The sequence below is a fragment of the Capsicum annuum genome, chromosome 3 (assembly GCF_002878395.1).
Source record: "Capsicum annuum cultivar UCD-10X-F1 chromosome 3, UCD10Xv1.1, whole genome shotgun sequence".
In the NCBI taxonomy this organism is placed as follows: Eukaryota; Viridiplantae; Streptophyta; class Magnoliopsida; order Solanales; family Solanaceae; genus Capsicum; species Capsicum annuum.
Genome location: NC_061113.1, coordinates 39,733,270 through 39,738,182, shown reverse-complemented (window position 1 = coordinate 39,738,182; position 4,913 = coordinate 39,733,270). Strand labels below are relative to the sequence as shown.

The 4,913-nt window shown below is 31.7% G+C and overlaps 1 pseudogene; it reads left to right on the top strand.

The window, feature by feature from the left end:
- The first annotated feature begins 1,932 nt into the window (after positions 1–1,932).
- LOC107866367 lies at positions 1,933–2,707 on the top strand (annotated as a pseudogene).
- The last annotated feature ends 2,206 nt before the right edge of the window (positions 2,708–4,913 follow it).

Here is a 4,913-nt window from a genome sequence, read left to right as displayed (position 1 = left end):
CAATATACTACAGTTTTTGAATTTCAAAATTGAAAAAAGGACAAGGTTTAGGGAGAATTATAAAATGTAGTACAATTTTTGAATTTTAAAATTTGAATTTTGAGATTTGAATTTGATTTGGTGGGAATTGGATAGAAATTATGAGAGCTTTTGGAAATTTAGGGTTATTTAAAATATAACCCCATTTGGAATTTAAAATTTAGCCAAATTTTATTTAATTTTAATCAAATTAAAAATTAATTGACCGATTGCATTGCAATTATGGACAATTTGATTTCAATTATGGCCAAATCTAGTAGATTGACTAAATTAAATTAAAATTCAAGATGAATTAATACTTTCTTTAATCCGAAACTTGTTGATTTAATAAAATCAAATAAATATTTCTCAAAATAAATTAATTTTGAGAACAAATTTTATTTAAATCAAGACTTTATCCGGTTAGATTAATTTTCAAGCTTAATTAGTAAAAGTCCAATTTAGATAAAAATGTTCATTTAAGTTACAAAATTTATACAATTTCGTATATATAAATACAAAAACCTATAATGGTCAATTAAATGACAAAATTAACCCAAATAAATATTTTAGAGTGCATTTATTCGGATGAAATAAATATTTCAACTTTATTAAAAATTGAAGAAACTCAGGGTTAAATTTAGTCGCGGAGGGCAAAAATTAGGTGTCAACAGGATATCGCTCACTAATCAAGATTTAGTGAGGGCAACCATTGCTATCAGGTGTCTTGCTAATTTGAGTTTTGCTAATAATTAGTGAGGGAGACTCTAAAGTAGTGAAAGATCTTGACACTCAGACATCACTATTTTGGTGTCATAATCACTATTTTGGTGTCATAATTTCCTGAAAAAATATAATGTACTGAGGGACGTCCTTGCTCTATTAAAAATATATATGATATAATTTATTATTTAGTGAGAGACGTCCCTTACTATATATATATATATATATATATAAGGGACGACCCTCACTAAGTTAAATAAAAATATAATTTGATATTTTGAGGGATATCCCTCCCTAAGCCCCTTGCTAATATGATTATTACTTTTAGCATTTTACTGCATCAAAATTCAATTTTTCAAAAGAAGATCAACAAACAAACAATAACAACCAGCAAAACAATAAGAAAATGCTTCTGAAGCAATTCAAACATTAAAATTAAGCAACCAAATTTCATACATATTCATCCAACTTAAACAATATGCAAATAAGTGTCAAAAAAGTATGCAAACAAGTAGCAAAATAAATTCTTTCAAAAATACTCCAAACTAATAGAATCCTAAACTAAAATAACACCACCCCCTAATACTCCATTTCATTTTCTCCATCATCCTCATCCTTTCCACCACCACTATCATCAGAGATAGGGGGCTAAGAAGTAGGAAGCTTGATTAAGGTATTTACTTGAGCCTTGAGTTCTTGGACGTCTGATTCAAGTGTCGTCCTACGTTGCTCTTCCTTCATTCTTCTTTTTCATTCCTCCTCATACTTTCTAGCAAGCTCCCAAACTTTTTATCATATCTCCTCAAGTTGCTCATCTGGCATAGTGGAGCAACCCCCTATACCTTACAATCCACACTGGAGGCGGTGAAAGTTCTTCTCGAAGCAAAGATTATATGCCCTTTTCTTGTACAAGACGCCAACTACATTCAGCTAATATGGGAGAGTTTCTTCCTCTGATAGCATGATTGGATTACCTTGATCATCTATCAGTCGATTTTTTTTAGCTCTTTAATTTCTTGAACGTATCGATTCTACATTAAAAGTAAAATTAGTATATAATAAATGGTATAAAATGAATTCTAAGTAAGATTTGAACTACTTTGAGTTTGAAATTACAACAAAAATGGAGTTACATAAATTTCATGTATCTTTGGCTATAATGTCTGTCTTGTTTTTTTGTTTCAGTAGTTCATGGTAGGGGACTTGATGTCCATTATTCTGTTTGTAAGATTTCTCAGTAAAGATTGAGTAAAGCTGCAGAAGAATAGAGAAGTTATAGCCAACATTTGTCAATAGTGATTTGTAATTGTATATAGATGGGAAGATCGTGTTAAATTTCGTTATCATTGGTCATCACCTCTTCATTATATTGATATCCCAGATAAACTTTGCACTTACTAATACGACAGGGATGGTAAAGATAAAGATGGAGTTGCAGATAGATGTGTAGCTGGTGCAATCAACAATTACACTGACCAGCTCCTAAGTTATAACAAAGACAGTGATCAGGCTTCAACATATAATTTGACAGAAACACTTCTTTTTCTTTTTAACTTTATTGGGGACATTCATCAGATAGAGGAGGCAATACACTAGATGTTCATCGGTAAATTAAAAAAGTAGTTCTTCATTATGTCTAGAATTCCAACATAACTGAAATTGTAAAAAGAACGATATGATGATTTTAACGTAGATAAACTTGTTGATGCACTTCAGAAGAACATCACAATAGGCTGAGTAGATCAACTAGATTCATGGGAGAGCTATAGTGGCAACAAAATAGTTGTCCTGATATATATATGCAACTGAAGGTATACAAATTGTGTGTGACTGCACATATAAAGGAGTCACTAACGACTCTACATTAGAAGATGACTATTTTCTCACCTATTACCCTATAGTCCAATGGAACCTAGCTCAAGGTAAAGTCTGTTTGGTTGCTACACTTAACTGCATATTCGAATGATAACATATTGTAGTCTCAAGAAATATCTACTACATTGTCTCTTGAATTAAGGAATCATTGTATTTTAGTAATCTTCAATGTAAAAAAAATTACGATTTTAACTTACATATGTATCCTCTATCCGTGTTGTTGGACAATAAAATTTTCGAGGCCGAAAATATATATAATTCGAGAAAAGAAAAATATTGCAACAATCGTTTTATTGATTTCAATAAGTGAGTGTTACAATCTCTATGAATCCTTTGATTCGCCTTTTCAAATATAAATTCAAGGGCTTAAAGCTTGATCTTGAATTTGAACTTGATTTGATGGACTTGAGAGACTTGATCTTGACTTGGACTTGAATTCAAGGGCTTTGGAACTTTTTCTTGAATATTGTGGTCCTGATCTTGAATCTTGATGAACTTGGTTTGAATGCTTAAGTTTTTTAGAGAAATTGCAGCGTTTGGTCCACGAGCTTTCTCTTGCTACTTGTTAGAGTTCTGGAGGTGTCTTTCTGAATTATGAGACCCCTATTTATAGTTTTGAAAAAGGAAGAGTCATGATGAAGATGGACTTCCTTTGACCAATCAAATTCAAGTGACGTGGCGCCTTTTATGGATTTTGATTTTATTGGGTCTGCTGCATTATTTTGACATGTGGCATGGTCCTATTAACTCCCTCACTTGACTTGGCATTCCACGTGACATTTATTTGGGCCTGTAAAATATGACAATATCTTGGGTTTAGCAAAATGAGCTCATCATTTGTAGCCCAAATTAATGGATTGATCCAATAACATTTGGACTTTAATTAAATCCATGCATTTTTGGATTTAAATCAATCCAATTATATCAATCTCCTAAATTTATTTGAGACAAATATATTTTTGAATTTAATATAATTCAAATTTTGTACGAATTTATATTTTATAAAATTTCATTGTCCACAGAATGTCCCCTACTTCAAGAATTGTCGAAATAACAATTTATTGAAATTGAAGGTGAGTCTTGAAGTATTAATTAATGGCATGTCTTTAAAGTTTTAACTCTGAGTATTAAAAAAATGACAATGATGTGCCAATGATTGCATAATACTCCCTCCGTTTCGAAATAAGTGAATTGTTGGGGTATTTATTGGTGTTTCAAAAAAAGTAAATCATTGAATTTTTTTTCAAATTTGCCCTTATAATTTGACAACCAATTAACTTTTGAAAAAATATTACAAGATCATCTTTTTCTTTTTTTTTTTGGGATAAAAATGAAAAGTTGTGTTAAATTTATGTCTTTAATGCTTTTTCCTTAATATGTGTACCAAAATTTAACAATTTATTTATTATGAAATGGAGGAAGTACTATACAATATTGTCCAGATGGCCATTACTTCACTTTTAATATTTTAAATTAATTTAAGGTAATATCCACCAGGGGTATTTGATTCACACATGAAGTTGGAAAACATTTGCAGCCTAACCCATGTGATTACTGCCAATTACCTTTCTTTTGTTTTCCAAATCCATATAGGATATATGGATTAGGGTACTGACGCAGCTCGTACTCGTACCAATAGTAGAGTCCTACTTAGATTGTTTTAATCCCTTTTGACTTGAATTGGGATCCTTAACAATATTAGCTAATATCCACTGCCCTACAGTGCCTATATATACCCATGAATTTCATTATTATTTCAGCGCACACTCGTGAGATCTCTTCTGGCAGCAGTTTTGTGTCTAATTGAAATCAAGAGCAAGGTACTTTCTTTTTCCTCTCTTTGTGATTTATTTTCTTTTCTTTTCTTCTTCTTTTGTAGGGTTGAAGCAAATAACAATATGGAACAATCAATTTAGGGTGCGAGAGTTTAACTTCACCTCCGTTCACTCTAAGACCGATCAATTTGATTTCAAGATGGTGGCTTTGCAACAATTGGCTTAGGGTGCGAGAGTTTAACTTCGTTTTCGTACACACTAACACCGACCAATTTGACTTCAAGATGATGACTTTGCAACAATCGGCTTAGGGTGCGAGAGTTTAACTTCGCCTTCGTACACTGTAAGACCGACCAATTTAACTTCAAGACGGTCTCTTTACATAACAAATCCATCAGAATGCCAGCTTAAGGTGCAAAGGGACAAATCTTGTCCACCTTAAGGCATGAAAATTTTTATATCCTTTTAAGAATAAACACGTTAGAGGCTAGCTTAAGGTGCAAAGGAACAAATTTTGTCCAA